The 27686-nt window shown below is 46.3% G+C and overlaps 1 protein-coding gene across 10 annotated transcripts in view; it reads left to right on the top strand.

The window, feature by feature from the left end:
• Nucleotides 269-27686, top strand: part of EPB41L3 (erythrocyte membrane protein band 4.1 like 3) — a 137801-nt gene continuing 110383 nt past the window's right edge. For 4 of the 10 annotated variants that reach the window (XM_018039683.1, XM_018039684.1, XM_018039680.1 and 1 more), the window contains exon 1: nt 273-292. The gene's annotated coding sequence lies outside the window, so the exon portion shown is untranslated. Of the gene's footprint in view, nt 293-27686 lie in introns of all 10 variants that reach the window. The other 6 variants (XM_018039686.1, XM_018039685.1, XM_018039682.1 and 3 more) reach the window with 3 other exon arrangements.

Here is a 27686-nt window from a genome sequence, read left to right as displayed (position 1 = left end):
ACCCTGAGCCGGGATGGAGAAGGCGGAGGCGGCGGCACAACGGCCCTGAAGTCCCCAGCGCCCCCTCCCCCGCGGCCGAGCCGGGCCGGGCGCGTCCCTGGGCGTGTGCCCCGCCGCAGCCCGCGGAGCCTCCCGAGTCTCCTGCCAGGGGGGCGGGGAGCGCGGCGAGCGCCCGTGTCTGCGGCTGCCTCCCCACGCCCGAGCCTCCGCGCCGCGCCGCGCCGAGGACGCGCGCCCCATCCGGTCCCCCCGCCGCCGCCGCCGCGCGCCCGGGCCCCCCGGCCCAGCCCAGGTAACTTTTCTGCCTGCGGGGCTGCGGGGTCCAAGGGAGGTGCAGGGTCGCCGGGGGCGCAGGGCTGGCCGGAGGCCGGGGGCAGGCGCGTGGCTGCAGCGCCGCTCAGCCGCGCGAATCGCGGGAGCCGGGCACCCTCCCCGCCCGGCCCGCCGGGACCCCTGCGGGGACCCCCTCCCAATAGCCTGGCCGAGCCGGGGCGCCGCGCCGGGGGACGTGCCCACTTCGCCCGCCCTGCGCTGCAGCATCGCGGGGCGGGCGCGCGGCCCGAGCCCTGGCCTCCGGCCCGGGGGGCCTCCCCCGGAGCCCCGGCCGAGAGGGGCGGCTGGCCCCTGCTCCGTCAGTTTCCGAGCCCTCCCCCCGTCCCGGGCGCCATGTTTTGAGTTACCCCTCGGGGTGGGGTGGGGGCGGGGGCGACACTGCGGCGCCGCCCGGGGCGCGGGGAACACTGCGCGCGGCGGCGGAGGGTCTGCGCGGGGCTCGGCAGGCGCGGGGCCGGTAAGGTGCGCTCGCACAAAAGCATCTGCGCTCCAAGCGGCCGCCGCTTTTATGTAACTTGTCCGCTTCGCCGAAGTGGGGCGGGCGGCGGCCCCCGGACGGCGGCGGAGGCTGCAGCGGGGTGGCCGGGGAGGGGGAGGAGGCAGCGTCCTCCTAACGGGGTGCGCAGTTGGGGTAGGGGTGCTCGGGCACCTGCGGGGCCGGGGACCCGGGGGCGGCGCAGCTCACCTGGCGTCCGTGAGGCTGCGCTGCCCCGGGAGGCGTGTGCGCGGGCGGCGCTGCGGCGGCTGGGGGCGGGGAGGCCGGGGCGCGGGGCTCGGGACCCCGGGAGTCGGGGTCTCTGCCAGTTCCAGGCGAGTGTTTCCCGGCTCCTGCCGCGGGGCCCCCCGCCGTCTGGGGTCTCCCCTCTTCTCTCGCCCTCCTTCCCCTCCTCCCCCCCCCCCCCCAAGTTCACGGCTTCTGCAATGCGGTGGGTGTGGTTACCTATTCTATTGCCCCTGTGGTCCTTCGCCGCGGGAGCGGTCTCTGCTCGGTTTCCAGATTGCCGGATCCCAAGTTGTCTAGGGTTTTTTTTCTCCTTCAGTCCCAGCCCAGGGTTAAAGTTGAGATGGTTGCAGAACACATAGAAAGATAAAGAGAACATGTGTTGTTAATTACGCCTGGAGGCCGGCCTGAGAAATCCTGAGAGGGCCAGGCAGCCCTGTCACGCGTCGCTTGCATTTCTGGTTTAACTTGGTGTTTCAGCTTTTTTTTTTTTTTTTTTTAAACCTCAGTCTGGCGGAATTGTTTTTGCAGATATCCCGCTCGTCCTTTTTTTTGGGGGGGGGGGCATTTTAGGGTCTCTGGGGCGGCCAGGTGTGCGTTGGAGTTTATCCTGGTAGCAATAACTTTCCTAGTAGAAGAGCCATCAGATCAGACCAAGCACTAAAAACAGTCTTTTTGAATTTTACACTGATTTTTAATGTCTCAAACAAAAATGGTAAACCTCCATTTATCATCTGGGAACCCTAGACGCAGTAATTATACAGCAAATTGAGCAGAAAAGCCCTATTAAGGAAAAAGCGCATCGAGTTTGAGTAAACTCTGGGGAATGGGAGGTGATTCGTATCTTGGATCAAACAGCTTTTTTTTTTAATGCACGTTAATTTTGGTATCAGACTTTCAGAACTTTAGTTGGAGTAACAAAGTCATTTCGAGAGGAAATAAATTCCATATTAAGAAGCCTGACTTTAATTTGTTAATTTCAGAAGGCATTGATGAAAATAAAATAGCTGAATACTAAATAGTCTCATTTGCATTATGATTTTCTAGTGGTTTAGAAAAGCAACATACCAGATGCACCAGTTACTGCAGTTTATCGAGCTAATACACTTTAGGCAAATAATTTTGGCAGCGCAGAATGTGTTTTCTGAATGATTTCTCAGTAGAAAAGAGTGGCCGCTTTATTTAATGTGTAAACCCCTTGGAGCTGAAGGATTGAGAAGATGGAGGTCAAAGGTCAGTATCTCAGTGAGCTGTTTACATTTCATTTTTAAGTCATTTCTTCTGTACCAGTGCTATTTAGGTTAAAAGCAGGTTTTGTCAATTCTTTTACAGTGCTTGGACTTGGGCCAACTTTGAATTGTGTTGAAATAGGAGACCTGGGATTTTTTTTTTTTTTTTTAACTTGATCAGAAGCTCTCTTGTCCATACCTTGGTCTTGAAACATTGGTCAAATGCATTAAGGGGCTGCCGAAGAAGGGAGGCAACTGTTCATGGACCAAGAGATGTTATGATGTCAGTATTTTGTGAATCCTTCCTTGATTTACAGTTTGTTGGATTATTATGGCAGGGACATACTTTTCCAGGGTATTTAAGTTAGTGATTTTTTTGGAAAAAAAAAAAAAAACCCTTAAAATTCACAAAATAGAATTCATGTCCTCTCCAGTAAAATAGAACTCCAAGAGTGAGCTGAAAAATAAAGACATGTTTCTTTTCCTTGAGAATTTGACTCTCATGGAGAGAGATTACTTAAGTCCTAGAGTTCCTTGGTCATCTTTCCTCCCCAGCCTCTTCTAAGGATCCAGCCATTGTTTTCCTGTGAATGTCAGCTTTATCGTGAAATAGAGACTTACTATGGAAAACCATGACTCAGGTTTATCTCTGGCACCGCTTCCTTTAGAGAGATCTCTGATGGTATCACTGCAGCATCTTTCTTTCGGAAGGCTACACAGCTGCTAGCTTGTTGAGAATTCGGCACTCTGCTCTCATTTGATTCCTCTTGGCTGCAGAGAATTGTGTGCTCAGAAGCAGGGACTGGAGCCGTGAAGTCACTGCCCTGCCCTGTCTGGTGTTGTGACATCACTATGGCTCAAAGGAAACAAGGGTGGGGCAGGCAACACCAGACGGTCTGAAGCATCTGCCGGCGTTAACTTTGCCTGATCCATGAATGAGGCTCTCCTTTCTCAACTTGAACTGCACCATAAGGTATCGTTTGAAGCATGAGATATGGATGCCAGCCTGCATGGGAAAGTGTGTTTCAGAGATTAAGGAAGCAGAACTGTTTGTGTGTGTGTGTGTGTGCAGTAGTAGAAATGATTGACTCTTCCTCCTATTAAGGAAAATATTGTTAGTTTTTTAGGAGGGCCATTGAAAAATCATACTTAATTAACGAGTCTCTATCAATGCAGAGAATAGAGCCAGTATATTTCTTACTCTTTTTGTACCTAAGTAGCATTCTTGCTAAATTCTTTGTGTAGGTGGTTAGTCTTGTCTTTCAAAAGTGTGTGGTGTGGTGTCTGTCGAGATACAATCTCTTTCTGGGTAGACAATGTTCTATCTGATGTATTTTCCAGTGATGTGTTTGCAATTGGAAATTAGAAAAAAAAATGGGGAAAAGAAAGCAAGAGGTTTCACAAGTGTAGAAGATAACCTGCAGTGATTTGGGGTCATTGATTTCTATGTAAGTTTTTGGTTTATGTGTAGACGATTTTATAATTTATCACTTTTGAATTCTCTGAACTGAGCATTCTAGTGCAGAGATGATCCCAGACAGGCCGCACCCGAATTTGTAATAAATCAGTTTCCTGTTGTGATTCCTGACTTGAATGTGATGTGAGCATAAAGGAGACCCACAGAACAGCTGCAGCCTGGGGTCTTCTTGCCACCTCTTCAGTAAGATGACTGACCTTTTCTCATGTGAGAATATTATGTACGTGGGACCTGTGAGCAGTTCTTATTTAACCGTGTCACTGTCCAGAACACATTGCCAATGCAAAAGGGAAGGAAAACCCAAAAAAAAAAAAAAAAAAAAAGGAAGGATAGCCCAAATAGAGAAGTTGAAATTAAGTACCAGAACTGCAGCTCAATTCGTTGAAATGTCTTTGGTGTTGCATTTTTAGACTTAACCATGATTGGCTAAATTGCACACTTCACAGTTGTAAGCTTCTATTAGCGCCAAACCCCTAATTCTTTGGTAATTTGCAGTACAGAGGAAAAAGCTGACAACTTAATTTTTAGATGGCTGACATTTTGATGCACTGTTCTTATAATCCTTCCTTACAGACTTGAAAAAAGAAAAGAAAAAGCAGAAAGGTTTGTGTTTAATCTAGAGAACAGTTGGGATACTTCCTCTGCCTCATGCACTGTTTTTTTCCTCTCCACTTAAACTGAATGAATGCCTGTTCTTTGAAGGGACTAATTTTCCTTTTGCTTGGAGTTTCATTCCCAGACCAGCACAGGTCTAAACTCGTAGGGTATTGAGTAAATATTTATGGAATTGGATTAAGAAGTGAGGCCACATGTGACTTATGCTTCTCTATTAAAAAATAGTCGACAAGGCTTAAAAAGCATGGCCACTTCCTTAAAAATGAGAATGTTCAGACTCTTGTATGCAATTGTTTCTAACCACACAGTCCTCTTCCTAACGAGTTTGCTGCTCTGGCCACAGCTCAGATTAGGTAGGTTCTAGAGGTTTTGTCTGATCCAAGAAGAGAATACTGCAGGTACCGTGAGAAAAAAGGACGGCTTCTTTGAGAGAAGATAGGCAGGCAGCCTGCTTCCCTTTCTGCCATCTCTAATTGGTGTCATGGGGACATCAGTAGAGCAGATGTACTCAGAAGAAGGGGAGAAGGATCAGATGGAGGGAGACAAAAGCTGAATGAGGGCTGGGCCATGATATTGATCTTGATGTTGAATTAAGAAGAGAAAAACTATTTTCTCCTTAAAAATGTTTTATTTTAATGTTTTTATTGGAATATAATTGCCCTAAGATGTTGTGTTAGTTTCTGCTGTACAGTGAAAAGAATCAGCCATATGCATACACATCTCCTCCCTTTTGAGGGGATATATACATACATATATCCCCTCCCTTTTGAGTCTGCCTCCCACCCCACTCCCCCATCGCCACCCTTCCAGGTCATCACAGAGCCCTGAGCTGAGCTTCCTGAGCTTTATAACAGCTTCCCATTAGCCATCTATGTAGATCTCTCTTCTTTGGTCATTTTTTTTATAAATGTTGTATTTACATTCTCCAGTAGTGACTTTCTCTGTGTTTTAGTCAAGCCCCACATTTCATCCTTTCTCTAAAACAAACCTTTTTTTTTTTTTCCACATTTGCACATCTCTGAAATTGGGATATGTCTTACAGTTGCTCTCAGCCATATGGCAGAAAGAAAACTGGCAACTGAATTCATTGATAAAGACGCAGACATCAAAAATTGGAGATTGGGTGTCAGTTGATTGGAAGGAAATCTTGGAGACATAATGGAGCATGCATAAGAAATAGCGCATCACCCATGAAGAAACATAGGTGGTATTTACTGTGTAAAGGCATAGACCACGGTAACTGAATCAGCATGCAATTTGAGAAAGTTGGATTTTGACGTGTAATAGAATTTTTTTGAATACCTTGGCTAGTTTATTTTGTTTCTCTTTGTGCATGCAGAGAATATGTAATTAAGTGTAAAAGAGTTATCTAAGTAACTAGAAAATTAAAATTCCAACATATGAGTCACCACTTAATTGGCAGAGTGCTACGTATTGTGTTATTTCTTAGAATTAACGGTGTCATGAATTTTATCAAGTAGGGTTTGTCACTTGGCTACGCTAATTTAAAAAATACTCTATGATGTTCAGTGCTTATTCACATGCCCCCTTCTATGTATTTGGTAACTGAGGTGCATCCCTTTGTAGGAAAAATCTATTGACCGGTCTTCATTTTCAAGTTTGGCTTTTCCATTTGGGTCCTTGGAAGATAGTTGGACTTTGACTAGTCATTGAGAAGACATTCCAGATAGAACATTCTGAAAGTCAGGAGGCCTCAAGGTAACTGGAATGTAGTCTTTACCCTGCGGAGTAATAGGAGATGAGTCTCAGGAGAGTGTGTGGCCTTACGGTGAATATGAGACTAAGCAACATTTTGCACTTTGCTAGGTACTAGGGAGCCATTGAAAGTAGTGGAGTAGGAAAGACAGTGTTCATCTGGTGATCATTGTAGGGTGTATTGGAAGAACAGGAGTCTGGAGACAGATGACCTTTTGTTAAAAGAGTAATCCAAAAATTTTCAGAAATTGTATGTAACGCTAGTTCCTCTCAGCGATTGGTATTTTGGCAACTCACGACATATTTTTTGTGATCATATTTAGTCGAAGCTTAATTATTACTTTTGGACTGATTAGGGTGGAAAATGAAATGTTCAGAAGATGGAATAATTTTCATTCCTATTTATCCTTCCAGTTAAAACCTCTCTGTTATTTCAGGTATCAAGAACAATGCATACTCCTGGTAAAATATTTTCTAATAATATTGAAAGACAAGCAGAAGAAACTGCACTGTCTAGAGGCTACTGTTAATAGTTGTGCTCAGTTGCCCAGTCGTGCGCTCCTCTTTGTGGCCTCATGAACTGTAGCCCGCCTGGCTCCTCTATCCGTGAAGTTTTTCTGGCAAGAATACTGGAGTGGGTTGACATTTCCTTCTCCAGGAGATCTTCCTGACCCAGGGACTGAACCCTCTTCTCTTGTGTCTTCTGCACTGGCAGGCGGATTCTTTACCGCTGGCTCCACCTGGGAAGTGGCTAAAACAACAGCAGTAACAGTGTGTGTCTTGGAATCTGACAGCCCTGGGATGGGCTCCTCGGCTTGCTGGGTGGTCACTGTGTGACGCGGGTCAAGTCTCTTCACTTCTTGACTCTATTTGATCACTTACAAAATGGCCGTAATGTTTAGATCCCGAGGTTGCTGCTGCTGCTGCTAAGTCACTTCAGTCGTGTCTGACTCTGTGCGACCCCACAGACGGCAGCCCCCCAAGGCTCCCCTGTCCCTGGGATTCTCCAGGCAAGAACACTGGAGTGGGTTGCCATTTCCTTCTCCAGTGCATGAAAGTGAAAAGTGAAGTGAAGTCACTGAGTCGACCGGGTCTATGTAATTTTCATTTCAGTTCAGTTCAGTTGCTCAGTCGTGTCCGACCCTCAGCGACCCCATGGACTGCAGCCCTCCAGGCTCCTCCGTCCACGGGATTTGCCAGGCAAGAGTACTGGAGTGGGGTGCCAGTGCCTTCTCCGAGATCCCACGGTTATGAGGGTTAAACAATGCAGTCCATGCAAAGCACTGCACATAGTACCTGGTACATCACAAGTGTCTAGTTAACGGACAGAGACTCCTGTCGTTGTTTAGCTGATGGGTCATGTCCGACTCTTTGCAACCCAATGGACTGTAGCCTGTCAGGCTCCTCTGTCCATGGGACTTCCTAGGCAAGAATACTGAAGTGGGTTGCCATTTCCTTCTCCAGGGGATCTGCCCAACCCAGGGCTCAAACCTGAGTCTCCTGCACTGCAGGCGAATTCTTCACCACTGAGCCACCAGGGAAACCCTACTGGCTAGTGTCTTAATAAAGATAATACACTGGAAATAAATAGTCCTAATGATTGTGAGAATGCTTAGCGTGAAGGAAAGACCCTTGTCTGGGTTTCTCTATGGCTGATCCATCACTTACCACTTTTGTAGCCCTAGGAAATTAATATAAAATTTAAAAGGTTAAGGAAGTAGGATTAAGGGTTAGTTTTCTTATCTGTTAAGTAGGGATGATAATCATGTAGTGTAGTGGTCTGGAGTATGAAATGAATGTCTAATTGAAAATATGTGGCTCTTTAATACATCTTCAGTTGAGGTTAGTTTTCTCTCCTTATGATGAATAATAGAAAAATGGAGTGAAGTCAGTGAAGCAGAGATGATTCTATGAGAAAATGTGATCTGCTGATCAAAATCAGGCTGAGTACTTTGGGTGTTAGAGATATTTTCAAGATATTGTGAGATTCTTAACTTTCATATGGGGGCAACAAAACAAGGCATCAATTTAATAGGATCTGAAAATGAATTCATTGACTCAGCAGACATGAGTTTGAGCAAATTCGGAGAGATAGTGAAGGACAGAGGAGCCTGGTGGGCTACAGTCCATGGGGTTGCAAAGAGCTGGATACAACTGAGTGACTCAACAACAAAAGCAATAGCAAAGAAAAATGAACTCAAGAGGGAGCTTCCAGGGGACTTCCCTGGTGATCCAGTGGCCAAGACTCGGCGTTCCCAGTGTAGGGGCCCGGGTTTGATCCCTACTCAGGGAACTAGATACCACATGCCACAACTAAGAGTTTGCATGCTGCAGCTAAAGCTCCTGTATGCTGCAGTTAAGACCTGGCACAGCCAAATTAAAAAAAAAAAAAAAAGAGGGAGCTTCCAGTCCTTGGACCTACAGTTGCGATGCAGCCTAAGGGTCTTCAGAAGCTTGTCTGACACTATGGCCCAGTCTCAGTTGAGACCCAGCAGGTTGCCACCCCCATCAGATAGCCTTTCAGTTCTTACTGTGCCTTCTGCAGGTGCCTTCAGACAGCATCTTGGAGTCACCTCTGCTCTCCTGGATGCTGTATTTCAAGCTGGGGGACCAGCAATACACAAATAGGATTTCAGATTGGGATGAAAGTTCTGAAGTAGAACCAGGTCAGTGTTGATGGGTGTAGAGGACTGCTTCAGATACTGTCACTTGGGGATGGTTAACATTTAGTTAAGTCCTTCCTTCTTGTTTGCACCCTTCCTCTGCAAGTGAGACATCAACCCTTAGGTAGTGATCGGTGCCAGGCAAGAATCACATCTTCCATCAGCTGTGTGTCTTTGGGCCTCGTATAGCGCCTGGCTGTGGTCCCATGCAGGCTCCTCTGTCCATGATTTTCTCCAGGCAAGAACATTCCCTTCTCCAGAGGATCTTCCCAACGCAGGTATTGAGCTCAGGTCTCCTACATTGCAGGCAGACTGTTAACCATCTGAGCCACCAGGAAAGACTAGCTACTGAACACATAGATTTTATACTCACCAAGCCCTCTTTCTTGTACCTTACCTTTCTTGTGATATGATTTTTACCAAGACCATGTATTCTTTTTTTTCTCTTAAGCTTGATTTCTTGAACCCTCCCACTCAGTGTGGGCTTAACCATGCATGAAACTAATGGAGCCTATACTTAAGTGTAAATTCAAACTGTATCATCTTTTTCTTAGAGAAGGTTTCCCAAATTTAAGTGTCAGCATTTATGAAACCTACACCTGCCTCTGATCTCAATCTGTATTAAATCCCCCCTTTTCTGAATTCTTATTGCAACTGTGGTTCACCCGAACCCAGAACTTTACTGTGTCCCAGTTCATCTTCTCGTGGGTGCACACGAAAGGTGTCCAAAGACTTGGATTTGTGATTTGACTAAAAAGCTTCTGGACCTCTCAGAGATGTAAATTCTCATGTAGGAGAGTAGAACAACCCTTCCTTGCTGTGGAATCACCCTCATGTTGTTCACTCGCTCAGTTGTGTTTGATTCCTTGCAACCCCATGGACTGCAGCATGCCAGGCTTCCCTGCCCATCTTTCACTGTCTCCCGGAGTTTGCTTAAACTCATGTCCATTGAGTCAGTGATACCATCCAACCATCTCATCCTCTGTTGCCTCCTTCTGCTTTCTATCTTACCCAGCATCAGGGTCTTTTCCAATGAGTCGGCTCTTCGCATCAGGTGGCCAAAGTGTTGGAGCTTCAGCTTCAGCATCAGTCCTTCTAATGAATATTCAGGGTTGATGTCCTTTAGGATTGACTTGATTGATCTCCTTGCAGTCCAAGGGACTCTCAAGAGTCTTCTCTAGCACCACGATTCGAAAGCATCAGTTCTTCAGCGCTCAGCCTTCTTTATGGTCCAGCTCTCACATCTGTACATGACTACTGGCAAAAGCATAGCTTAGACCAGATGGACCTTTGTCGGCAAAGTAACGTCTCTGCTTTTATCACCGTCATGAGCCAGTGGGGATTTTCCATTGATCCAATCCAATTTTCAAGCTGTAAGGTGTAAAATATGATGATAATCAGTGGGTTTTCTTTTAGTGAGTTAGGGTAGCAGACTTTAGTTGAAGGAACATCTTGGATTTCTTCCATGCTTTGCTCCCAGCATCCTGTGCCTTCATTCCTTCTCCTGATGATGAAATACATCCTGAGGACTTTGCATTAGCACTGTGCCAGTGTCAGCGACAGAGCAAAAAGGAAAATAAGCAGCAGCCGCTCGCTGGGCTCCCCCAGGGCACAGGGCTGTCACTGCCTGTGAAAGGGGCATCGGGCTCCAAGTTCTGCCCAAGAAGCTCACCACCCAGACTTGCGATGTGGTCCTGGCAGAAGGGACTGAGGTCTAACCTGGACCTGGACAGTGGCCAAGAGTCAGCATGTGGCAGAGAAGAAGGGGAGGGTCTGGTAGGATCCAGAGTGGACTAGAGAGAGGCTGTTTGTGGGGTGACTGACCAGCAGGTACAAAGGCCAAGGGGGAAAGGATGCTTAGTCAGACATGGTACAGGACTAAGGGATGAGACTGGATCCAGGAAGAACACTGGGGAGGTGACGGTGTTGCAGAGGTCCATGGGGTCCTCAGGACATGCAGGGAGAGATGTCCGGTAGCCTTCACGCCAGAGAGGTCCAGCTTCTGGATCAAGATGGGGACTCATTAAAAAAGGATGCTATTAATGCCTTGGAAGCTGAGGCCCGGGAGAGGGTGAGTAAATAGGGTGGGCGGAGGAGGAGGGAGATAGGGGACAGACACACCTGGAAGCGTGTTTAGAAGGAGCAGTGCTCAGGGCTCCTGGGCACCCAGGAGCACCAAGGCAGTCTTGTGCCTGCGACAGCTTTGGTTCAGCTGCTGTGACATTGGTGCCTCCTCACGGGGACTCAGAGAGCAGGGCTCATCTCCTCTGGGAGCACCTGGTGTTTCTACTTCCTGCTTTCCTCGGTTTGGAGGATGGAGCGAACTGCTGGAGGTAGAGGTCGGGGTGGGGGCAGCAGGAATTGGGGGAGCCCATGCCCCCAGGAATCTTTGCCACACACACGCCTGTATATGTGAGGTCCTGTTATCCACGGTGTTTTATTTATTTTTTTAAAGAAGTATATTGAGAAGCAAAGGTGACATTGCTAAAAATGCCCACCTCCTACGTGGATGAGGGGCTGTGTCTAAGGTGATACTGGCGACGGTTTAAAGCATTGAACATAGATTTGCCCTCTTCTATGCAGCCCTTGTCTGTGGACCCTAAAAAGCTCTAATGTGTCGTTTGAGAGCTAGGAAAGTGATGGCAGCTTTTCCAGTCCCTTAATTTGTTTCCTGGCTCCTCGTACCAGAAGCGTTTCCACCAGTGGTAAAATATTCTTGATCACAGCAAATTAGAAATACTGGACAGCCTTGTCCATTATGTAGAGATGCATGTCAGGATGACCCATGGATGGGTCTTAACTCAGATCTCAGAGAACGTCGAGATGGGGGTGACGATCTCTCTTAGAAATAGTGTGTAATATTTCTGATACCTGAAAAAGTTGAATAGTAGATACAGTGACCACCTCTGTATCCCACATCCAGTTTTAAGAGAGAAAGCATTCTCCCAGATTGCTTACTTTCCCTGTGTTCTCCTCTGCAGTTGTACCTGCCTCCCTCCTAGGAGCAGCCGTTCTCTGTGGCATCACTGAATTATTTGTGGTGGTGTTCACATTTAACCAACTTTAAACAGTGTCTTGTACCTGTCCCTCTGCAGCTTTGTCCATCCTGTCGGCTCCATGACTTCCAGGAGCCCATGGGTGAAAACTGATGCTTTAAACCAGTGTTCATGGCTTCCTCACCAGGCCTTGAACAGGATTGTGCTTCCCACCTCAGAACATGGTACAACCCTGTATCTTCATGCTCTGTATCCCCGGATTCAGCCAACCATAGAATGAAAAATACTTTTTCAGAATGCTCTAGAAAGTTCAAAAAAAGCAAAATGTAAATTTGTCCCCAGCAGCTATTTACATAGTACTTGCATTGTATTTACAACTATTTACATAGTATTTCCACTGTGTTAGGTGTTACTGAAAAATATTTTTTAAGAATGTTCCAGAAAATTCCAAAAATCAAAACTTGAATTTGCCCCCAACAACTATTTACATAGCATTTGCACTGTATTTACAACTATTTACCGAGTATTTCCATTGTGTTAGGCATTGTAAGTAATCTGCATGCTCAGTCACTTCAATAGTGTCTGACTCTTTGCAACCCTGTGGATTGTAGGATCTACTAGGCTCCTCTGTCCATGGGATTTCCCAGGCAATACTGGAGTGGGTGGCCATTTTCCTCCTCCAGGGATCTTCCTGAACCAGGGAATGAACCTGTGTCTCTTACATTGCAGGCAGATTCTTTACCTGCAGAGCCATCAAGGAATCCCATAAGTAATCTAGAGATGATTTAAAGTCTGTGGGAAGATGTGCAGGGGTTAAGCAAATACTGTGCCATTTTACAGGCTTCCCAGGTAACTCGGTGGTGAAGACCCACCTGCCAATGCAGGAGATGAGGGTTTGATCCTTGGGTCAGGAAGATCCCCTGGAGGAGGGCATGGCAACCCACCCCAGTATTCTTGCCTGGAGAATCCCATGGACAGAGGAGCCTGGCAGGCTACAGTCCATGAGGTAGCAAGAGTCAGGCGTGACTGAGTGACCAAGCGTATGCCATTTTGCATAAGAGACTTGAGCTTCTGTGGAATTTGGTATCCGAGTGTGTCCTGAAATCAATCACCCCTCCCCAAAACAGACACCAAGGGATGAGTGTCCTTGCTGCCCATCAGCCTGGGACATCCTGCCCCAGCATGTCTACGCAGCTGCCTCTGCACCTGCGCCCCATCACCTCTCACCCCACCCAGCACTGACTCCCTGCTCTGCTCCCATTTTCTTCATATGAGTACATGTTTTACTTGTTTGTGTCTGCCGTGTGCCTCCCCCAACCAGAGCATCTGCTTCATCTGTTCTAGGACTTAACATCTCTTCTGTTCACCATGGACCCCAGCTTTGAGAACAGTGCTGCTCAGTACCCAGCTAACTGAAGGAGTCTTTCAAGATACGATGTGTTAGGAATTTGCCACGTTTTTATTGTGGACTTTTTAGTTGTGGTGGTTTGTCTATTATGAATAAACCTACATTGTACATACGTGCAGAATTCTTTTCTTTTTTTTTAGAAAACAAACACATTTCATTATCAATCCAAAAATAAAAGAAGATGTGAGCTTATGAAGGAAAATTTTTTATTGATCCATCTTTAGCCTTTGATCTAGTGGATACGGTTGTGTTCAGAGTGATTTAATGCTGAATTGTAAATATAGCTTCAGTAAGTGAGGCCCCCTGATGGGAAAAGCTGGCCTGTGTGGCCCAAGGGATCTTGCCAAGAGGTGAAGGAGCCGGTGTGTGTGCACCAGGTCGAGACCATCCTGCTCTGAGCTGTGAGTTCAGCCATGCTTCCCAGGGCGACAGTTGGGTTCCAGTCATTTTCAATTAATTTGGACTTGCAGTTCTTTATGCTCATTAGAGTATCATAATTTTCCCCCTCCTCAAGAATTAGCACTTCCACAATCAGCTGTACCATCTCAGACATGCCATCTGGCCTGCCCCCTTCTTTCCCTTCCATTATTAGTACAGTCGAAGGTAAACATGTTTTTTTTTTTTCCCTTCTTCCTTACCGATGAATATTCCATTTTCTTGTAATTTGGAAGATAATTCGTACACCACTCATTTTCACTCTTTGTATTCGGTGCTGGAAAACCAGAGCGTGCTTGGTTTCCTGGGCTCTTTAATGAAGCATCAAGTCGACGATAGTGAGGTTTTATTTATTTATTTTATTTTACTTAACAATACTGCATTGGTTTTGCCATACATTGACATAAATCCGCCACGGGTGTACATGAGTTCCCAATCCTGAACCCCCCTCCCACCTCCCTCCCCATATAATCTCTCTGGGTCACCCCAGTGCACCAGCCCCAAGCATCCTGTATCCTGTATCGAACCTAGACTGGCGATTCGTTTCTTACATGATAGTATACATGTCTCAATGCCATTCTCCCAAATCATCCCACCCTCTCCCTCTGATAGTGAGGTTTTGATTAGATGTGCATTCTAATTAAAAACAAATGATAAATTTCCACTTGGATTGCCATAGAAAAGGATTCCAACGTATAAGGATAGATAGTCATGGTATCCTATCAGCAAAATTATTTATAACTTGGTTTTGAAGAATTTCTTATCCAAAAGAAAGCTTTCATGACTGCCCTTTTCTCTGCTTCTTTTATTGACAGTATTTTTCTCTGAATCTGTGTATCATGTCTAGTCTCGCGGAGGTTGGAGACCTGGAATTTCTCTATCCAGGTATTCCAGAAGTGTTGGTGAAATGGAATGGTCTCCCTCCATTGGGAAATTTGTTTTCCGTTATGTTCCTTTCTTCTTGATGCCAGCAATGACATGTTCTTGGATGAGCCTTTGAGTTCAGGGTGGTGAGTTGAGTGTGTCTGGTTGATAAAGGGGAGCTGACTGAGTGGTAAAGCAGATCAGTTCAGTTCAGTCGCTCAGTCGTGTCCAACTCTTTGTGACCCCATGAACCGCAGCACGCCAGGGCTCCCTGTCCGTCACCAACTCCCAGAGTCCACCCAAACCCATGTCCATTGAGTTGGTGATGCCATCCAGCCATCTCATCCTCTGTCGTCCCCTTCTCCTCCTGCCCTCAATCTTTCCCAGCATCAGGGTCTTTTCAGATGAGTCAGCTCTTCACATCAGGTGGCCAAAGTATTGGAGTTTCAGCTTCAGCATCAGTCCTACCAGTGAACACCCAGGACTGATCTCCTTTAGGATGGACTGGTTGGATCTCCTTGTAGTCCAAGGGACTCTCAAGAGTCTTCTCCAGCACCACAGTTCAAAAGCATCAATTCTTCAGTGCTAAGCTTTCTTTATAGTACAATTCTCACACCCATACACGACCACTGGAAAAACCGTAGCCTTGGCTAGACGGACCTTTGTTGGCAAAGTAATGTCTCTGCTTTTGAATATGCTGTCTAGTTGGTCATAACTTTCTTTCCAAGGAGTAAGCATCTTTTAATTTCATGGCTGCAATCACCATCGGCAGTGATTTTGGAGCCCAGAAAGATAAAGTCAGCCACTGTTTCCACTGTTTCCCCATCTATTTCCCATGAAGTGATGGGACCAGATGCCATAATCTTTGTTTTCTGAGTGTTGAGCTTTAAGCCAACTTTTTCACTCTCCTCTTTCACTTTCATCAAGAGGCTCTTTAGTTCCTCTTCACTTTCTGCCATAAGGGTGGTGTCATCTGCATAACAGGTATTGGTATTTCTCCTAGCAATCTTGATTCCAGCTTGTGCTTCTTCCAGCCCAGTGTTTCTCATGATGTACTCTGCATAGAAGTTAAATAAGCAGGGTGACAATATACAGCCTTGACGTACTCCTTTTCCTATTTGGAACCAGTCTGTTGTTCCATGTCTAGTTCTAACTGTTGCTTCCTGACCTGCATACAGGTTTCTCAAGAGGCAGGTCAGGTGGTCTGGTATTCCCATCTCTTTCAGAATTTTCCACAGTTTATTGTGATCCACACAGTCAAAGGCTTTGGATAGTCAGTAAAGCAGAAATAGATGTTTTTCTGGATAGCAGCTTAGGTATTCTCTGATGACTGCGGGCTTGGCTAGCTTGCATCCCCCACCCCCATCAGCCCCCATCGTCATTCCTCCTGACGTGCATCCATGCATGACCACACGATAGTTCTCAGCAGGACGCACAGGTGCCCTGCCTCTGGCTTCTCTGGTTTTAGGCGGTCTGATAACAGCCATTACTCAATTTGAAGCCATCATTTCTCAGCATAGGCAGTCTGGATTCTGTCTCAGACCCAGATTAGCAAGTTGGATGCTCTGAAACTGCTTTAAAAAGTTTGTTAATCATTGTTATGGCTTTATAAAAAGTGAAATGGAATTACCTGATAGACCAGTCTTGTTTCTTGGCATTCTTTTATCTGATACTGGAAAGAGGATGATGTTGAAATCCCGTTCAGTAGAAACAGCATCACCACAGTCCTCAGAAGTGTTAAATGTGCATTGACTGTTTCTCCTATGGAAGGAATCTTCTTGGGAGATGTGCTGAGGACAGTGTGGTTATTTAAATGCATTTGTTTCATTTAGGGTCAGTGATCCTGTGGCACTTGCTGCTGTGGTTGTTCAGTCGCTCAGTCGTGTCTGACTCTTTGCAACCCCATGGACCACAGCACACTAGGCTTCCCTGACCTTCACTGTCCCCAGAATTTGCTCAAACTCATGTCTGTTGAGTTGGTGATGCCATCCATCCATCTCGACTTCTGTCGTCCCCTTCTCCTCTTGCCCTGTATCTTTCCCAGCATCAGAGTCTTTTCCAGTGAGTCGGCTCTTTGCATCAGGTCACCGAAGTATTGGAGTTTCAGCTTTAGCATCAGTCCTTCCAGTGACTATTCAGGGTTGATTTCCTTTAGGATTCACTGGTTTGATCTTGCTGTTTTAACCTATTTATCATTAATTGGATTTCACATGACCAATTTTTAGATATTTCCTTTTTAAAGAGCACTTTGATCGTGGAAACATTGGGTTTGAATTTCTGGAAGATACTGTACGTGGAAGAACAATTTTATTATTTGTCTTATTTGATGGGCAGTGACCTTGATAACAAATAATACTCTGATGGAAAATGAATTCTTATACTTGGGCCTTTTCTAACCACAACAGTTTAACTCCTGGGAGGTGCTTAACCACTCTGACCTGGCTCCATCCTTGCCCTTGTGAGGCAAGCAATTTAGCTTGATTGTCTTCCGTGATTAATGCTCTGTGACTCAGAAACATATCCAACTTTTTCAGCTCAGAAATAAATCTGCTGACCTAGTTTATTAGGCCTCGATTGCTCACTCCTTGATTTGAAGCATCTTTCTTTGGGGGGCATCTCTGGTTTGACACATTTGAAACGTCATTGGTTACTACCTGTTGTTAGTGTGTCGGGACACCCAGCAGGAAGTAGGAAGTGCAGCTGAAGAGCCGGGACAGGAAGGACCTTGACTTACCGCAAAAGATGAAGCAATCTCGTTCCTGAGCTGTGCTTGAGGCTTTCATCCCTGAGGACACTGTAGGTTGGGCTATGCTCATTTATGACACTTGGGGAGCACAGTGAAAGGGGTGAAACACTCCCTCCTGGTGTTTCCCTGAAGCCCAAAGAGCAAAGCTGGGGGATAACTAGCCACGGGAGGAAGGGACCAGGTAGGCTCAGCTGAATCCCCCTCAATGCAGGGGAAGGAGGGTGAGTCCTTTCTAAGGAAAAACAAAAACCATCCTGTGTGTTGGATGGACCTCATGGTTGAAGCTAGGACGATCCCACGGTCAAGTGCGGCAGTGGTCCTGCAGGAACTCAGCGAGGAGGCACCTGCGGAGGCTTCCTCCGACGTGGGATGTCCCCAGTGCTCTGCAGAGCCTCCTTAGGGACCTTGAGCAGGGGAGACACAGCTGGTGGCTTTAGTGCCTTCTCTTGACAAAGCCGGGCAGAGGCCCCACCCTCTGCTCTTAAACATACGGGGCATTGGATTTGTTGTCTCACAGTTCTTGGTTGTAAATGCTAAGTGACTCTTTTGCCTGAGAATTTTTGAAAAGGAAAAACATGGGAAACAGCCTGACGTATCAGGAGTCCCTGAGATGTAGAGTGGATAGGAGAACAGGGCTATAGAGGAAACGGTTTCTTCCTCAGCAGCCTCCCCTTCTTTACTGGGAGTTCCGGGCTGTGTCACCATCTTCCCAAGGGCTTCCCGCAGTCATCTACCTCTGCAGATGGGTCACGCTGCCATGTGGACGGGCTTTCCTAGCAATGAGCTGTGTGCTTTCACCAAAAAACAAAAACAACTGTTGAGGGTTTGTTGTTGTTTCTGCCCTGTTTTCCTCTCTTAAAGCCTAGCGTGAGTTGTTCTCCCTGCAATTTTTCTCTCTGATCAACCCTATAATTTTATTGTAATAATTCTCCGCGGGCTGTCACTCGACACACATCCAAGCAAACACGTTGCCTGCTCGATTGCCCAGCAAATGGGTTCAGACACTTGAGCCTCCTCTTACTCGTGTCAGCTTTTGAGATATTTGTACCAAAAGGAAAAGCTCAACTCTTTTCGTTTTAATCCTCATTTTTTATTTGCAAATGCGTGTCCATGTCGAAGGGTGTGTGTTTGTATTCTTTCTAAGTAGCGAAAGAATGTTGTTGTTCAGTCTCTCTTCTCAGCCCCGTGGACTGCAGCACGCCAGGCTTCCAAGCCCCTCACCATCTCTCAGAATTTGCCCCGGTTCACGTCCAGTGAATCGGTGATGCCATCCAATGATCTCAGCTTCCTTCGCCCTCTTCTCTTGCCCTCAATCTTTTCCAGCATCATCAGGGTCTTTTCCAGTGAGTCAACTTTTCAAATCCAGTGACCAAAGTATTGGAAGTTCAGCTTCAGCATCCGTCCTGCCAATGAATATTCAGGGTTGATTGCCTTAAGGATTCACTGGTTTGATTTCCTTGTTGTTTTAACCTGTTTTATCATTAATTGGATTTCACATGACCAGTTTTTAAATATTTCCTTTAAAGAACATTTTAATCATGGAAACATTGAATTTGAATTCCTGGAAGATATTGTAAGTAGAAGTATTGAAGCTTCAGCATCAGTCCTTCCAATGAATATTAGGATTGATTTCCTTTAGTGAAACAATGGAGAGACCCTAAAAGGTCCTTTCAGAGGGGACTAATTGCATAAATGCTCACTCTCCTAGGCTAGGGTAACAGGCAGTGTCAAATACAAGGAGATCGTTTTCTCCACCTAATAAGGAAGCTGTTAAGCGATAGTATTCAAAACATGTTGCTTATTCGTTATTTCATTCAACAAAGATTTACCAAGTGCTTATCATTGAGTGCCAGGCGTTTTTCTGGGAACCAAAGATAGAAATAGAAACAAGCCAAGAAAAAAAAATCCTTGGTGTCCTGCAAGTTATACTCTAGAGGTGAGAAGTAGAAAATAAACCATGAATTTGTTGGTGATCAGTTGCTCAGTCTTGTCCAGCTCTTTGTGACCCCATAGACTGCCGCCTGCCAGTCTTCCCTGTCCTTCACTGTCTCCTGGAGTTTGCTCAAACTCACGGTGATTGAGTCAGTGATGCTACTTATCCATCTCATCCTCTGCCACCCCCTTCTTCTTTTGCCTTCAGTCTTTGCCGGCATTAGGGTCTTTTCCGCTGAGTCAGCTCTTCTCATCAGGTTGCCAAACTATTGGAGCTTCAGCATCAGTCCTTCCAATGAATATTCATCATTGATTTCCTTTAGGATTGACTCGCTTGGTCTCCTTGCTGCCCAAGGGACTCTCAAGAGTCTTCTCCAGCACCACAATTTGAAAGCATCAGTTCTTCAGTGCTCAGCCTTCTTTCTGATCCAACTCTCACATCTGTATATTACTACTGGAAAAACCATAGCTTTGACTATATGGACCTTTGTTGGCAAAGTGATGTCTCTCCTTTTTAATATGCTGTCTAGCTTTGTCATAGCTTTTCCCCACCAAGGAGCAAGTGTCTTTTAATTTCATGGCTGCAGTCACTGACCGCAGTGATTTGGGAGCCCAAGAAAATAAAATCTGTCACCGTTACCATTTTTTCCTCTTCTGTTTGCCATGGATGCGTTAATTACAATAATGTAGGATATTCAAGGTCTGATGAGTGTTTTGGACATAACGGGAGAGAAGGCAGGGGGTGGGAGGTGGACTGGCAGTTTTGAGAGCATGTGGCACTCTGGGAAGCCTTCAGGGAAGGATGCAGTTGAGCAAAGCCTGAAAGGGGAGTGGGGCATGGAAGCCGATGGTGTGGAGGAAAGAACATCCCAGGATGTGTGCGCTCTTCATAGACTGACTGTTGCTGGAGAAGAGCAGAGCTTGTCCAAGCATGAGCCCTACGGCTCCCCAGGGTCTGCAGACCACTGAGCAGTCAGAGGGGAAGGAGAGACCGGGAGCCTGGGGCCAGGAATCCTAGAGGAGCCACTGTTTGGGGGGGTGGCAAGACGGGGCAAGGGGGAGTGACGGCTGTTCTCTGCGTGGGCAATGGAGACAGTGCAGTGCAGAGTTGTGTGTCCAGGTTGCTTCCGTTTTGTTTAAAGGCAGGAGTTAGCATCCCTGTCGGTGTTTGATTCTGCCTGGGGCACTTCTGGGGAAATACCCAGAATACTTGATATGCGTCTTCCGGGGAGGCCAACCCCCTGGGGCTCCAGTCAGGGGAAAAGGAGACTTTTTCAGTTTAAAAAGAATCAGTTTTTAAGCTGTTTCCATTATGAGAATATTTGAATGGACAGCAAGCCTTGCCTTTCCCTCCTTGGCTCTGCTTTGAGGGGTTCTTCTTGTTGGATCGTGCCAGACCCTCACGTGTCACACTCTGGGGTGTAGCGGGTGCCTCCTCTCATTCATTCGTTGCCTCATTCATTCATTTACTCACTCACATGTGCCAAGGACTGCTTCACATGTGTGGTGGTGGTGTTTAGTCACTCAGTTGTTTCAGACTCTTTGTGACCACATGGACTGAAGCCCACTAGGCTCCGCTGTCCATGGAATTTCCCAGGTAAGAATCCTAGCATGAGCTGCCATTTCATTTTCCAGACATGTTTGGCAATGGAGCCATAAACCAGAGACAAAGCCACAGTGTCTGTCTTGAGAGCAGTACCCAGACCTCCTCCCTACGCTCATTTCCACTGAGTTTAAGGAGTCCGAGGGCCCTTTGGGATTCCACTAAAATGTTCTCATGCTTATTCTGCTGTCAAACTTCTATAGGCAGTCCTTAAAGCCTGACTGTAATTTCGGGCACTAGTATCTGTGTGGAAAAGGTTCCCGGGTGGCGCTAGTAGTAAAGAGCCTGCCTGCCAATGCCGGTGAACTTGAGAGGCAGCTTCAATCCCTGGGTCACGGAAGATCCGCTGGAGGAGGGCACAGCAACTCACTCCAGTATTCTTGCTAAGAGAATCCCATAGACAGAGGAGCCTGGTGGGCTATGGTCCATAGGGTCAAAAAGAGTTAAACGCAACTGAAGTGGCAGCACACACACATGCATCTGTGTGGAAAACGGGATTTGGGGCTTTCAACAACCAGTTTACAGGTTACATTTTGGAATGTGACAAATTGGCTGTGGGCAACTGCCCATACACTGGTTTTAACTATTCCAATCAGCAGATTTTGTTAAACAGTCTACTCTTGGTTATCTCTGCCTATGGACATTTATAGTAGTGTGAATATATGAATTTTGATGGCTGAATTAAAAAAAATAAAATCTATCATTAATTTTTTTGCTTAGGCAAATCTTTCATTGTTATTAGAGTACAGTTGCTTTATAATGTTGAGTTCAGTTCAGTTCAGTCACTCAGTCGTGTCCGACTCTTTGCCACCCTATGAATTGCAGCACACCAGACCTCCCTGTCCATCACCAACTCCCAGAGTTCACCCAAACTCATGTCCATCGAGTCCGTGATGCCATCCAGCCATCTCATCCTCTGTCATTCCCTTCTCCTCCTGCCCCCAATCCCTCCCAGCATCAGGGTCTTTTCCAGTGAGTCAACTCTTCACATCAGGTGGCCAGAGTATTGGAGTTTCAGCTTCAGCATCAGTCCTTCCAATGAATACCCAGGACTGATCTCCTTTAGAATGGACTGGTTGGATCTCCTTGCAGTCCAAGGGACTCTCAAGAGTCTTCTCCAACACCACAGTTCAAAAGCATCAATTCTTCAGCACTCAGCCTTCTTCACAGTCCAACTCTCACATCCATACATGGCCACTGGAAAAACCATAGCCTTGGCTAGACAGACCTTAGTTGGCAAAGTAATGTCTCTGCTTTTGAATATGCTATCTAGGTTGCTCATAACTTTCCTTCCAAGGAGTAAGTGTCTTTTAATTTCATGGCCACAATCACCATCTGCAGTGATTTTGGAGCCCAAAAAATAAAGTCTGACACTGTTTCCACTGTTTGCCCATCTATTTCCCATGAAGTGATGGAACTGGATGCCATGATCTTCGTTTTCTGAATGTTGAGCTTTAAGCCAACTTTTTTGCTCTCCTCTTTTACTTTCATCAAGAGGCTTTTTAGCTCCTCTTCACTTTCTGCCATAAGGGTGGTGTTATCTGCATATCTGAGGTTATTGATATTTCTCCCGGCAATCTTGATTCCAGCTTGTGCTTCTTCCAGCCCAGCGTTTCTCATGATGTACTCTGCATGTAAGTTAAATAAGCAGGGTGACAATATACAGCCTTGACGTACTCCTTTTCCTATTTGGAACCAGTCTGTTTCTACTATACAGCAAAATGAATCAGTTATACATATACATTTGTTGTTATTCAGTGGCCAAGTAGTGTCCAACTCTTTGCGACCCCATAGACTGCAGAACACCAGGCCTCCCTGTCCCTCACCATCTCTTGGAGTTTGCCTAAGTTTATGTCCATTGAATTGGTGATGCCATCCGAGCATACATATATCCCTTTCTTTAGATTTCCTTCCCATTTGGGTCCCCACAGAGCATTGAGTAGCGTTCCTTGTGCCCTACAGAAGGTTCTGATTAGTTAGGCAAATCTTGAAATGAATTTACATTCCCCAGCTTCCCAGGGCTTCCCAGGTGGTGGTAGTGGTAAAGAATCTGCCGGCAATGCAGGAGACGCAAGAGACGCGGGTTCCATCCCTGGATTGGGAAGATCTGCTGGAGAAGGAAACAGCAATCCACTCCAGTATTCTTGCCTGGGAAATCCCATGGACAGAGGAGCCTGGTGGGCTACAGTTATTGAAGTTGCAGAGAGTCTGAGATGACTGAGAACACACACACAAATTCACAGGCTCTGATACCCAGGACGATAGTCTAGTCACATGCTGTGGAAAGGGGTTCCTGGCTGTGCTGCTGCTGCTAAGTCACTTCAGTTGTGCCTGACTCTGTGCGACCCCATAGACGGCAGCCCACCAGGCTTCCCGTCCCTGGCATTCTCCAGGCAAGAACATTGGAGTTGGTTGCCATTTCCTTCTCCAGTGCATGAAAGTGAAAAGTGAAAGTGAAGTTGCTTAGTCATGTCCGACTCTTAGTGACCCCATGGACTGCAGCCCACCAGGCTCCTCCATCCATGGGGTTTTCCAGGCAAGAGTACTAGAGTGGGGTGCCATTGCCTTCTCCATCCTGGCTGTGCAGTGATGAGCATTTCTGGTTTAGGGAGCCATGGAGTGTGAGGAACACTAACAGTTATTTCCATCAAGGATGGTTTTAGACCTCTTTTGGGAGACTGGAAAGAAAGAGCCTCAGTTTATAGAAACATTCATGTGGGAAGCAGCTGATAGTGTCAGGAACCAGCACAGACTTCCTAGTGCCTCCTTGACTGCGTGACTTCCTGTCAATAAAGTGAGAACAGGAGTCCCCAGGAGCCCCTACCCTTCCTAGAACACGGGTGGTCAGCAGGGTCCTTGATTGCATGGGAGGGCTGGTCCTCACGTCCATTCTTTCAGTATCTCCTTAAAGTATCCTCTTAATTTTGTCTGGCATTTCAGAAGCCCACAGTGTGGCTGAACCTTTGGTCTTAGCTGTGGTCTTGAGCTTTCAATTTGAAGAAGCTGGTGGCAAGTCCAGTTCTCAGCTGTGGCCGGGTATCAGTCGCCCAGGAGGAGAGCATCCATAGACTGTGTGAATATCCACCCCATAAGTGGGGCTCCGGTGTGGTCCACAGACCAGAGGCACCTGCAGCATCCAAGATGTTTGTTAGTCGGGAGCATCTCGTTGCCCTGAGGACCCTGCCTGTACCAGCTATCAGCTTTGGGAGCATCTCACTTTTTATGGGCACTTGAGTTTCGGTCCATTATAACAGTACTTTCTCTAGGCAAGGAAATAATGGTTTTCAGGAGTCTGAGGATGACCCTGGACACAGGCTTCCCTCTGCCAGGACAGCAGGTTCTTCTCCTTTGGGAAAATCTGCTTCTGTGCCTTTGTTTCCTATGAATATTGGACCAGATCAGAGGGTTGGTGGATGGTCCTCTGTGTTTGGAAAAAGTTCCTTATTTTCTTAAGAATTAGGCTGCTTTTTGTTTCAAAGACTCACTCCAGTGTAAAGCTTGCTCCCTCTTTGACTTTTTGACTTAATAATTCTCGTTTCTGAGACGGTGAACCCAGATGATTTTGAAATAGGGTGGGATTTTCGTCTCCCTTCTCTTAGTTCCTCCTTGCTGTGCTGTGTTGGTTCATCTTGACGATGGTTCCTGGAAAGGAAAATTATTTAAAAGGCCATGGGAGCTGTGGTATTGGCTCCAGTGCTGATGCTCTCTGCAGCTTTGAATCGGAAGATCTCTCCTATGGTTTTGCACTTCCCCATTTTTCATGCTGAGTCTCAAGGCCCCACCCACGTGACTGGCTCAGCGCATTTGAAAGCAGACACTGCTCTTAGAACAGATCTGTTCGTAGCTAGTGGTGGGAGAATTCCTGTTTGCTGCCCAGGCCAAATTCCAATCCATGTTCTTCCAGCAGCTCCGTCTTGAAGAGGACATTTTAGGGGCTGGTATAAAGCACAGCCCTCTCAGCTCCCCTAGCAGCCTCCACTGAGGCAGCTGGGGAGTCTAATTATAGGCTGGGAAGCCCCTGAGGAATTACAGAGTGTTAGCAGAAGGCTGGCATGTAGATGACAGCTGTTTGCCTGGGGCACCAGGGAACCACAGTGTAGAGAGAAGAAAAATGCAGTGTCCTGTCCAGCAGATGTTGGCCTTGGACACTTGTAATAATTACCCTCCTTGGTGTTAGCAAAAGTGCATCCGTGGTCTGTCACTGTAGTGGTTCTGGCTCAAACCTTGTGGGCAAGAGAACACATCCCTTCCCTTGATTGTTCCAAACTGTGTGTGTGAGACGTTTGACTCTTCCGTGTCTTGTTGATTAAAACATAGTGTAGGAAATCAACGTTCTAGACCTATAATTTGGAATGTCAGGATATTCTGGGTGCAGCTGTGCCCTGCCTACACTGATAGATTCTCGGACCTAGGAAATCCCACCTTCTTGTTGGAAGCATATGGTGTGAGAAATATTCCCCTCTATTTAAAAAAAAAAGAAAACCACCAGGCCCAAAGTCATGCCAAGAAAGCGCTAATGAGTCGTCGGAAGGAATACATTTCTCAGGCTTAGTGTTTTTCCTAAGAGGGTCATGAGAATATATTGTTTCTTTGTAACTTTCTTTAGTATTTTGACATTTCTTGATAAAGATAAAAGGGATACGTACATTAATAACATGCGGTGCAAATAAGGCAAGGTTTGGCTCTTAAAGAGGAGAAAACTACTTTGGAAATGAAAGGAATGATTATTTGCAAGTAGACTATAATGCTTATGCATGGGTTTCCCTATTGGCTCAGCAGCAAAAGTGCAGGAGGTGCAAGAGATGTGGGTTTGATCCCTGCACTGGGAAGATCCCCTGGAGGAGGAAATGGCAACCCACTCCAGTATTCTTGCCTGGAGAATCCCATGGACAAAGGAGCCTGGCGTGCAACAGTCCATAGGGTCACATAGAATTGAACGTGACTGGGCAACTGAGCACACCTGCACCCATAAAGGGAGGAGGAAAATGTTTTTCAAGCGTGATCTTTTCGTATAATGTATATTTTTTACTATTTATGTAAAGACATACATAATGTCGTATGTCTTATACATAATGTCTTATGCATGTCTTATTTTGGTTATGTTGTTGAATTACTCTTACAAAAAGTGCAAGAACACTTCTGCCATTTTTGGTTGGCCTCAGATATAAAGATATGTATTAACTTTTCCTGTTGTCTTCTCCCGTAAAGGGAAGGCGAACCCCACACGTACTCAGCGGCGAGGACTGTCTCAGCAGCTGCTCGGGCGTTCTGCTTCAGTTAGGCAGAGGCAAGAAGGAAGAAGTGCCTCATACTGAAATAATCATCGCATAAGGGTTTATGTCAGCAATGTCACTAAGAGTTATAATTTAATACACAAGACACATGGAGGGAAATGCTCATTTTCTTCCTCTTTTGTAACCTTGTAATTATGCTTTTGCCTCTGTATTAACCAAACCGGAGTCAATAATGACTTTTATTGAAGTGAAACTCAAGTTTTAAAATGCAACTTTAACTTTGCTGTGTCTTTTTTTTTTTAATCATCAGATTTGTTGTGCATGAAAATTATCTTGATTTTCTACTTGGCATAAACCATTAAAACTATAGATGCTACATTCTGGACATACTGGGCCTAGGAATCTGAACTGTGAGTGATAAATGACAGCTAGTGTTTGAGTACCTAATGTGGACTTGTATGTGCCAGACTGTATAAATCCTATGAATTATCACATTGAATTCTCATAAGCTGGGGAGATAGGCAGACAAGATGAATATCCCTGTTTAGTAAACTAAAACTCAGAGAGGTTAAGTAACTTTCCCAAAATTACACGGCTGATTAATCATGGAGCCAGCTGAATCCATGGTGGAGTTTGTCCCCTCTCTGTTGCATTGGGTCTTCATTACAGATAGAGACCCATGAATAGCGTGAACAGTTGGGAAAAGTCTGACAATTTTCTAGGCTGCCACCTTCAGTTTTATCTGGTCATCCCATCCTTTCTGTTTTCCTAGGTCCTTGCAACCCAGCACAGACATCCCTGGCCTTCTCTTCCCTCATTGCACCAGATGTGCAGCCTTTATGCTCTGGGTTAGGAGAGGTGAGGCGATGCTGCTTTAACAACCCCAGATCTGCACCTTAAAGATTCACTTTTGCTTGAGCTCCATGTGCGTCGTGGTTTGGCAGGAGGTCGTTACCCAGGGTAGTAACTGAGGGACCCAGGTTCACAAGGACATCCTACAATGTGCCTAGAAAGAGGTGGACAAGCGTGACTTGGGGGAGAGTTCTGCCAACTGCGCAACCCAGTGCCCAAACAGGAGCCCCACACAGACCGCCCACTGATGCCCGGGTGCCTTTCCTGATGTGATATCCCTTGTCCCGCCATGGTCTGTGGATCCTTTTTCTGAAGGATACACTCCTATCCCCTTACCAGAAGCTCCAGCATTTTTATATAGGTGTGGCATAAACAGGCATGCTGTTTGGAACTTGGGGGCTAGAGATATGCCTTGAAGCTGCATTCGCATAGCCAGCCCTTTCTCATTCAGGTTATTGGTGGGAGAGTGTGATTCAGCTTCTGGTGGGAGTTGTAAATGATGGAGGTGAGGAGGAGAGCTGATGCTTCCCATCCCGACTCATCTCCATGATGCTATGATTATTCGGGCCCTCATAATTTGCTTGGATTGCCATAAGATGGTCTTCACTGGGTCTTGGTCTACTCCCTAACCCATTCTGCACCTTCTAGCCTCTATGATGCGTCTAATACACCAATCTGGGCTGTTTACTGCAAGGCTTAACACCTCAAAATATTTTGTGGCAGCCTGGATGGGAGGCAAGCTGGGGAAAGAATGGATACATGTACTTTTATGGCCAGGTCCCATCACTGTTCAGCTGAAACTGTCGTAACATTGTTAATCCATTATATGTGTGCCCAGTTGTGTCGTACTCTTTGTGACGCC

The sequence above is a fragment of the Capra hircus genome, chromosome 24 (assembly GCF_001704415.2).
Source record: "Capra hircus breed San Clemente chromosome 24, ASM170441v1, whole genome shotgun sequence".
In the NCBI taxonomy this organism is placed as follows: domain Eukaryota; kingdom Metazoa; phylum Chordata; class Mammalia; order Artiodactyla; family Bovidae; genus Capra; species Capra hircus.
The sequence above is the reverse complement of the archived record's forward strand: the minus strand, read 5'-3'. Positions and strand labels throughout refer to the sequence as shown.